The sequence below is a fragment of the Lactuca sativa genome, chromosome 1 (assembly GCF_002870075.4).
Source record: "Lactuca sativa cultivar Salinas chromosome 1, Lsat_Salinas_v11, whole genome shotgun sequence".
NCBI classification, from domain to species: Eukaryota; Viridiplantae; Streptophyta; class Magnoliopsida; order Asterales; family Asteraceae; genus Lactuca; species Lactuca sativa.
Window position 1 is genome coordinate 77,025,678 of NC_056623.2, and position 10,875 is coordinate 77,036,552.

A 10,875-nucleotide genomic window follows, 5' to 3' on the forward strand; every position below is an offset into this window, starting at 1 on the left:
CACTCCCTGTGCGGTCATGGGAAGCTTCGTGATGAAATCCATAGTGATATCTTCCCATTTCCACAGCAGGATATCCAACGGCTGGTTCTTGCCGTGAGGCCTCTGGTGCTTGGCCTTGACCTTCCTGCAGGTCAGCAATCTTTCAACAAACAAAGCTACATCCATCTTCATGCAGGGCCACCAATAATCAAGAAGAATATCCTTGTACGTCTTCGTCGCCCCGAGATGGATAGAAAACCTAGATTTGTATGCCTACTCCATTAATACTTGGCGCACACCCTGCTCCATGATATGGGACCCACACCCTACGGTGTAGAGTCAACAATCCATGACTGTCATAATCAAAGGAGGAAACCTGACCCATAATATGCTCACACCACGGTTATCCTCATGCAGATATCTCTGATCGGTTCTGCCAAGCGGCTAAGCGTATCGGCCACGACATTGGTCTTCCTCGAGTGGTAGAGGATCTCACAATCGTAATCCTTCACCACATCAATCCATCGAAGTTGTCTCATGTTCAGATTCGGCTGATCCATAAGGTACCTAAAACTCTTATGGTCCGTGTAAATGGTACAACAGACCCCATTAAGGTAATGATGCCAAATCTTGAGGGCGAAAACAACTGCCTCCAACTCCAAATCATGTGTCGGATAGTTTGCCTCATGAGGCTTCAGCTGCCTCGACGCGTAGGCGATAACATGCCCGCTCTGCATCAATATCGTGCCCAGTCCCAAGATGGACACATTGCAATACACTACAAAATCCTCCACACCCTCTAGCAGGGCTAGGATTAGCACCTTACACAATCTCTGTATCTCGAATGCGGTCTGCTGCTCAGACCCCCAACGACAGACCACGACTTTCCTTGTCAACAGGGTCAAGGGCACGCCTATCTTGGAGAAGTCCTGAATGAATCTCCGATAATAACCTGCCAATCCCAGGAAGCTCCGAATATCAGATGGAGACCTCAGAACCCCCCACCACATCACGACCTCTGCCTTGGCCGGGTCAACCGAAATCCCGTTCTGGTTGACAAGGTGCCCAAGAAACTGCACCTCGCGCAAATAGAACTCGCACTTAGAGAACTTGGCATACATTCTCTCCCTCCTCGGAGTATCCAACACCTCTCGCAAGAGCTCCTCATGATGCTCCTGTGTCTTGGAATAAACCAAGATGTCATCAATGAAAACTATCACAGACCGATCCAACATCGGTCTGCACACGCGGTTCAAGAGATCCATGAACGCGACAGGAGCATTGGAGAGCCCGAAAGATATCACCACGAACTCATAGTGACCATATCGCGTCCGAAGGTAGTCTTCTGAACATCCTCCTCTCTGTCCCTCATCTGATGATAACCTTAATGAAGATCGATTTTGGAGAACCAAGATGCTCCCTGAAGTTGGTCAAAGAGATCATCAATCCTCGGGAGTGGGTAACGGTTCTTCACCGTTATGTTATTTAACTGCCGGTAATCTATACACATCCGATGCGACCCATCCTTCTTCTTCACAAATAGAATCGGGGCTCCCCAAGGTGAACTGCTCGGTCTAATGAATCCCTTGTCTAAATGCTCCTGCAGCTGTGTAGACAACTCCAGCATCTCAGGAGGATCCATCCGATACGGTGCTTGGCTATCGGAGCTGCACCAGGGACTAGGTCGATCCTGAACTCTACCTGCCTCTCCGGAGGTATTCCAGGCAGCTCCTCTGGAAATACATCTGCGTACTCTCGTACCACCGGCACGCCACTCACCGTCGCCTCGACCGTCTCCCGGGTAACCAAGACATAGGCGACATACCATGTGCACCCCTGTTGGAAGTAGCGTCTAGCTCTCGCTGCTGAACATAAAGCTGGTGCACGTTGTGGCCTTTCGCCCTGAATCCCCAGCTCTCCCCCACTTGGGGTCCTGACCCGGACCGACTGCTGCGAACAATCGATCACCGCCCCATTGGGACTCAACCAATCCATGCCTATAATAACCTTTTCCCCCGCAATGGTATGGGAACCAAGTCTACCAAGTAGCGCTCCTCGAACAACATAAAAACGCAATCCCTGAAAACTTCGGATGCTCGCACTGATTGGTCGTCCGCTATCTCGACCTCTAGATGGCAATCTAACATGGCCGAAGATTCAGGGCTAAGTAGTTAATATCGGTGATTTCCAAGTGGGATATCGGTTATCGGTACTTTTCAAAATAGCGGTGTCAAATATCGGTCCAAAATATCGGACCGCAAATATCAGTGATATTTACCGATATTTACCAATATTTCTAGGCGATTTCCAGGTGGGATATCGGTTAAGTAATTTTACTTGCTTTTTTTAGTGTTAAGTCATGGCTTTAAGTCTTATGGACTTAACTTAACTGAACCTGCTACTATGTTAAGTACTTAATTGTTAGTTTTAGGTCATAGAATCATGTTTTAGGTATTATCCAATCTTATTGTTATGTTAATTGTTACATACTTAAGTGTTAACTTGCTAGTTTCTATAGATTTGATCATGTTGATGTGTTAAGTACATAATTCTTAAATGATGATGATATTAAAGTTGATGTGGATGATCTAGATAAAATAATTGGATGCCTTTATTGATGTGGACTTGGAGGAAGATTCCATGGCTTACATAAGATTATGTTTCAAACACTAACAATTTTGATTTTTGACTTTTTATATTACTTTTATATATGTTTTATGTTTATATATATTAATTATGCATGATATAAAAATACCGATATCCCACCACGATAACCTATATCCCAAATATCGGATCTTGACTGATTTTTGATTTTGGACCACTATAACTGCCTAGATTCAGGGAACCTCTTGCTAAGCGCAAGAGAGACAAATGATCAGGTAGCATCCGAATCAAACAACACCTAAACTGGGATACCGTTCACATGGAACGTTCCTAAACCATACCCATCACCACATCGGGTAAGGTGCGTGCCTCCTCTGCTGGGAACTGGAAGGCTCGGCTCCTCACCACTGGAGCCTCTGACTTGACCTTCCGGCCATCCGTAACCCGCGTAGTCGCTGGATTTGGCGCCACCACCGGTGCTCCTGCTGCTGCTGTCAACCTGGGGAAGTTGGCCCTTTTATGGCCCCTCTGACTACAATGTAAGCAAATCAGGTATGACATCTGAATAGTGGGACAGGAGCAGTATAATCCCTGCCAAAGTGCCCCGTCTTTCCACACTTGTAGCAGCCTGATGATCCCGCTCTACAAGCTCCCTCATGTGGCCTGACGCATTTCCTGCAACGACTCTGGCCTGGCTAGCCCTTCGAGCTAGTGTTGGATCCTTTAGGTTTCTTCCCCGAAACCCCAGTAACCTGCTCTTCCTCTTCCTTCCTCTTACTAAGGTGCTCCAAATCAATCTCCCTCTCCCTCCCCTGGCAATCATGGACTCTTGGGTCGGGTAGGCTGAGTAGCTGACAAGCTCTCGAATGTCAGCCCTCAACATGTCATGATAGCGGGTCTTCTGCATCTCCTCATCCCCTGCATACTGAGGTATCAAAAAATCCCTCCCTCGAAACTTAGCGGCGATCTCTATAGTCTGTCTCATATCAAGAAACTCCTTGGCCAGCTGCTGAAGCTCCACAGCTGGTGTAAACTCAGCCCTGAACCTAGTCACAAAATCCGACCAGGTCATGGCCTCGATAGCTGGGGCTCCCAGTGAGTTACCAACCGACTCCCACCAATCCCTAGCCATGTCTCTCAAACATCCCGCAGCAAAGTGGACCTTTGACCCCTCCGGGCAGAAGCTCGTCAACTACGCAGACTCGATGTCTGCGATCCATCTCCTAGAAGCAATGGGGTGCTTCGCCCCATGAAATTCTGGCGCACCACTCCCCCTGAAGTCCTTAAAGGACAGTGTGCGTGTACCCGACTGGCTAGACGCCACGTCACTCCTGAATGACTAGAGGCGATCCTCCATCAGCTCAATAATCCCCTCCTTGATCGATCCAAAATGACCGGGGTTGCCTCAAGGATACATCTCTTGATCTCAGACGCGATGAACTCACATAGCCCGTCATCAACCTGCTGGGATCCTGCACCCGAGCCTGATCCTGATCCTGATCCAGACCCTAAACCTCCTGCTCCATGTCGCATAATCGCCATACTGAAATAAAACATGTAAACATCAGGGTCATACATACTCTCGAGAGGTCTCACACTCCCTCCAAGTTTCCTGGTTCTATTTATCCCTCCTTGATTCGAGTACGAATCCTTTGCTTCTAGTAGTACGTGCCCATACTACCTTCCACATCTATCCGTACTTTCCTCAAGGATTTCTTCGACTTTACCAAGTCCCTTCTACTAATATTGCTTTCCAAACTAATCTCATCCTAGGCTTGTCCTAGGGCACTCTCCAACCTACTCTCCACCATCAGCTGCACAAGGAGTCCCTACCATCTTTCCATAACTAGCTTGCGAATACTATTACATTTTCGCTTACTAGTTAGTTAAAGCTAGCTGGAACCCCTATAAGCACAAAGCAAGCAGCATTCGTGCATTGAGTAACCGTAACCAAGCATAACCTAAGTAGGCTTTCATACTGCTGACTAACCAACCCTAACATATAGCTCAATAAGTTCATATAATAGGCATATAAGGCATCCTTCCTAGATCCTTAGCCCTAACCTAGCATGCAGTTCTCATAATAACATAACAGGCATACAAGGCATCCTCCCTAGATCCTTAGCCCTAGTCTAGCATGCAGATCTCATAATCATATCATATGAAATAACATAACATGTATGGGTATCTTGGGGAAAACTTACTTGAGCTCGGCCGGTCGCACGCATCACACACCTTGTTCTTTCTTAAAACTCCTTATTTTCAAATTTTAGAAAACTATTTTTCTTGTAAAAATCCTTCAAGCCCTCAATTTGAGTCCAGACACCCCCGAGGGTGTGCCTGAATCCCTCAAACCAAGGATCTGATACCAACTTGTAACATCCCAAAAATCAAGACCAAAATTTTTTGTTTTTAATTATAATACTTGTAAAACTAGTTGAGTAAAACATTACCAATATCACATTAAACCACATAACATAGTTACATGTTTCCAAAAATCATAGTGTCAAATAGTATAATGCCAGAGTACAATCCCAGGGTTCTCAAATGCGGAATCATGTGTGTGCGATGCACTGCTACCCTGCCGGCTCCTTCCCCTTAGATGAAGAGGTACCTGAAACCAAAACTGAAAACAATAAGCACAAATCTTAGTAAGTTCCCCCATCATACAAAATACCATACAATCATACATATTGCCAGGCAATTATAGGGTGCCCGACCTACCCATGTCAAGCTATTATGGGGGGACTTACCCATGTCAAGCCATTCTGGGGTGTTGATCTACCCATTTCAGGCCGTTCTGGGGTGCCTGCCTACCCTCAGGTCTATCTCACCCGGTCACACTATTTCACCCCCACCACTATCACATAATAACATATCATAATCATGATGTCAGACATATCTACGGTGTCCGACCTACCCTTCGGTCCTAACGACCGAATCAAGGGACTATTCCCCTCTTACTACCACTAACACTTATAGCATATCATACATGCATATAGAACACATTAGGTAGTAGCAAACCAGACAATTATCACAAATACAATCATCTCAACTATAATCAACTACTAGTGGGTCGGCCTTGGTGCCTTAGACCCACTTCTACTAGAAGGCAACTCACCTCGACGTCGGGTAGTGTCTGCACCGTTCTCGGTATGGAACCAACTCTCCTGGACTCCTCAATCCCTACACGACAACTTTTCTAAGTTATCAATTCATACTCATAACCCTTAATAGGGTCACTCAAGTCCAAGTCAAAGTAAAGGTCAAAACCTTGGTCAAAGTCAACATCTGGTTGACTCAACTCGCGGAGTTGGTCCACCAACTCGTCGATTCCCCACTTCCACGAAATGCTACAGCCTCGTCCCTACTCATCGAGTCTAGAAAGAGCTCGACGAGTTCTCCTTTAACAAGACATCGGGACCTTCTTCAACTGACTCGCTGAGTTCTTCCTTGAACTTGTCGAGTCCATCTTCATCCGTATGAAGGTGTTCAGTCTATGACTCGCCGAGTTTGTCCTTGAACTCCTCGAGTCCGTCTTCATGTGGTTGGGATATTTCCTTGAACTCACTACTAGAAAAAAGACCTTTAATGACGCGCTTTTTATGACACGCACTGATTAATGATAAGCAAAAGGACGTGCCCTTAAAATAGTGTCATCTCTCCAAAAAATTTAAGGATTTACGTCACGCATTATTATGTGCCCTTAATTTAGTGTCTCAAGAAAAAAAAATTAAAAGCACGGAGGGCACTTTATCTTAAACGCACGTCGTCTGTACCTGTCGCTTTATAATTTTAATGAAACGCGCTTTTAGTAGACAAGGGGGGAAACGAAATCCCTAAAATTTTGAAAACCCGCCTCGTTTTTTCTATCTTCTATCCATCTTTCATCCTTACATTCGACTCTCCCCTCTCTGATACTCTTTCCTCTAGATCTCCCTTCATTCTCTACCTCCTGTCTCTCTGTAAACCCTAAGCCATCGCCACCTCCTCTCTAGCACGTGCTAGGGTTTTATTTTCTTCCAAGCTTCCGCTTCTCTTGTTTTCTCTGAACCCAGTACGTGTGAGGGTTATGAAATAAAGAAAAACCCCAATGCTCCACAAAGACTCCTTTTCTAAAAAATATCATGTAAAGTCGTAGAGACGGAGTCTGAAATTATCAAGAGGAGAACAAGAAGATAAAGCGAAGGTGAATCATAATTGATCTGCGAGGTCTCCTCATCAATGGCGTCGACCAAATCTAAAACCTCGAATTCAAAAAAATTAGATGGCCGACCTTAACGCATCTGAGAATTTCAACAGCAGTAACAATATGGATCTCTTCTCTCGTAGTCGCACTAATCTCCAGCCGCCTCTTCCGACGAATCGGACTGTACGTTTACCCTTTTTTTGTTTTCTAAGTTCTAGTACTAAGACTTGATTCGTATGCTTCATGTCTTCTATACGATTTCCTACCGGAGTTGTATAAGCAGGCTATGGTTTTGTGTTTGTGACGAGAAAGCGTAATTTGAAAACGATAGCTAGAGTATTTTGGGGATGAATCTGGTCTTTTGTAAGATTCTCTACCACGTTCGCTACATCAACTCTCCTCCTCAAGGCGACCTTCAATAACATTCTCTACCTCCAATCACCTCCTGCCGACGACCTCACCTCATCTTTTTCTGCCGGCGACCTTGGGTTCACCTCACATCCCTTCACATGTACCAACGATGGATAGGTGAGTCCTAAAAGCTTGATGACGAACCCTAGGTCCGATTTCACTAAGGTATTAAAACAATGCTTCTACCCTGCCATATTTCTTCAATTGTTCAACAAATGCACCTATCAAGTAATCTATCTCATACTTATCACAGAAGAACGACAACGAATCTTTCACTGTCGGTACATCAGATATCGACTCCTCTGGCTCACCGGTCCACTTCCCTTCTACCCTACTCCATCTCTCGAGTTCATCATCTCAATCAAGAAAAAAGGCTTATGATTTCAATGCATCTCTTTCATCTCTTCTGTGATTCACCTAGTGTTATCGATATTTCCTTTGTGAAGTATTTATATACATATTTAACTTTGGTGGATTTTGTCATTAATGGTATTCATGGAACTTAAATGGCAGAAAGTAGCCTTCCTTTGGTTTGTGTTTTGACATGGACGAAGATGACTTGATTGAATGATTGTTTTTTTGTTGAGTTTTATCATCATATATATTTTGTTGTAAAATCATATCTCATTTTTCGTTGCCTTATTTTATGGTCATTTAGCATGTGTTTAATGTAGGATGTAGAGTATTGGGTATGTCAGCCACGTAACCCATTCTCTTGTGGTATGTTTTTTGTGGGGTGATAGAACAGGGGCACACCAGGTGTTCGACATATGACATATAAACTAATCTTATAAATTTGTGCATGTTTTTGAAAGGAAATTCATTTACTTTGCAACATAAATAGACAAGTGAAAATATGTGTATCTTGATTTAGCTCCAACCCATATAGCACCTGCCAAACAGTAACTGAAAAAGATCAAGAAAAGGATAAAAAAGAAACTGAAAGGAAATGCCATGAGAAAAAGAAAGAAACTGAAAGAAACAAGAAAGGGTTCATGGATCGTGCTCAAAGCTTGAGGTTAAGGTCCAACAACACTTGAAACAGGTCACAGGTCAAAGGGTATAACAGTAAATAGCCATAACAACAAGGGAGCTGTTGGTGGAAGGTATTTGGATCGAATGAGGAGCAACTTCTTTTCATCTTCAAGAACACTTGGCACTGGTGGTTTTTTGGGCAAGGGACAAATTAATGCAAATGTTGGAAACACAAGAGAAAATAGATACATTTCTTATTCGGATCATTCCCAAAATACCCCCAACAAGAGAGATTTTGTGCAGAATGATCGTGGATTTGGGAAATCAAATCCACATCCAGATAATCATAACCATATTCGTCCTATAAGTTTTCTTGTTACCCATTTTTTCTCTAACTCTATAAATTAGACAAATTTAAAACACCATATTTGATTTTTCACTATTTTATTAATCTGACATTTCATTTATTTGCAGGCAGTTTTTGAACTCCAACCTTGTCCTCCTCCTAAAATATCAAATCACTCAAATATTGATGGTTTTACCACCGTGAGATGCCCTACAACACGTAAATAAGATATTACCCAAAAAGATTTTCTAAAAATTTACAAGTAAAAAAAGTAAACAAATTACTTAAATTACATGGACCAATTGTGTAATTATATTCTCAATTCACAAAACAAACAGAAGGAATGATGGATCGACCAATTTAAAATTGAGAACATGCACTAGTTAAAAACAATTAAATGTCACATATAGTTGTATATAATATTCATATATTCTTTTAAGATTAATTTAAATCAATATCAACGTGAAGAAAGGAGAATATTAAATTGCTTAAATCGCCTTATGAAGACAACAAAAAGTATTACTGGAACAAATGGCTTTCATATATGTATTTTTTTATATCAGGTATTCGGGTATACCCGAACACCAATAAACATACCTTATACCTGAACTGATATAAAATCGGGTTAACCAAATACCCAAAATTATGATAGGAGAAGCTTCAATGGAAAAGAAACACATTTGCAGCCTCAAAGAGGTTATCCCATTGGTTATATATGTACTTCCACCATATTATTATGTATTCATCCACAAATGTATTTTGGTGAATAATTAATAGTGTTTATCCTCTTAATTTGTGGATTAATTACATAAAACAGTGAGCATCTTAATTTTTATCCTAGAAAAATAAAAATAAATAGAGATATAAGGTCATAATTAGATCTTATTTAAAGATATGTGAGTATGTGTAAGTATGTAAGTGTGTGCAAGTGTTTGTGTATATTTTTGGACTGATTATTCTATTAGTATAGGTTTTGTCTATTAACTTTAGGCATATTTCATCCCTTCTATCATATGCATCAAGGCTAAACCAAGGTATTGACTAAAATACCCCTTATGTTAAATTTGACCAAAATACCTCTCTTTATGACTTAATGTCTAATCTTGTGAAGTTATGTTTATGTCTTTGACTTAATATCTATTTCAGCCATTACATCTCATATACATCATGGCTAAATCAAGGTTTTGACCAAAATACGCGGTATGTTATTTTTTTCTGTATTACCAATAAATGCTAATTTTTTGTAATAGTGTTAACTCATCATGTTTATATGAATCTAAAGGTTGCATGATTCAAATTTGCAGGTTTTGGGGTGGCATATCCATCTTACAATACAAAACAAAACCACAACAGAGGTTAGAATAATGTTTTTGTGTGTAAATGCATGCAGATCAATGTTGTGTTACATTACATGATATCTTTGTTGTTGTAACCTGTTTACAATTGGCTTTCTTCCACATGATGAAATAGTAACAGTTAGGAGAGGGTTTTTATTTTTATTTTTGAAAATTTGATCATCAACAAGAACAAGGCTGTCTTGTAAGTGTTATTTCATCAAATTGTAGAAAATAGCAAGGTACTTGAAATATGGAGCTTGAAACTTAAAAAAGCTTACAAGTTTTGATTGGTGGATTGATTCTTTTTGAGGCTTATTCTGCATGAAGTGGTTATCAGGATATATCATACTTGATAAGGTTTGTTCAAAGTTTTATAGGATTAAAGTACACTAAAAATGTCAAAGGCTAACTTTTTAGGATTTTTCCGTTAAAAATGTGCATAAGCTTATCTTATGCTGCAGTTGCTGCTCATGCAGATCAGACTAGCAGGAGAAAATTAGCACTTTTCCAGGTTCCTTTGTTACTAGGCATTGGGGAAGAAGATATAGCCCTGACTAAGGCAACTGAAAGTGGCGAAACTGATCTTGTTTATCTTGTTCTCTTTCATATATGGTAGAAGGTATTTATTGTTTTCTTATTTGATTAATTATAAAATAATGGTAAAATTAAGTTCTCAAATTATTGGCTTGTATAGAGACCAGCATTGGAATTATTTGGAATGATACAAGCTAGACCTATTGTGCGTGATCTATTCATATAAGACTCAAGATATCATATTTTGGCATGGCTAGAAGCTTTGGAGGAAACGAGACTCTAGCAAAAGTAAACACACAGAGAGTTGTTGGCACATAGTAAGCTAGATGATGCAATTGTATATAAATGAGTTCATTTTTTTTTATAACATTTACTCACTTTTGGAACAATTATTTGTATTTGACATATTAGTGAAATGAATTATCTTTGTTATTTATGGTATTTTATTTTGTATTATGAGATTTTTAATGTATTATTTAATTTGAAAATTAGTAAATCTA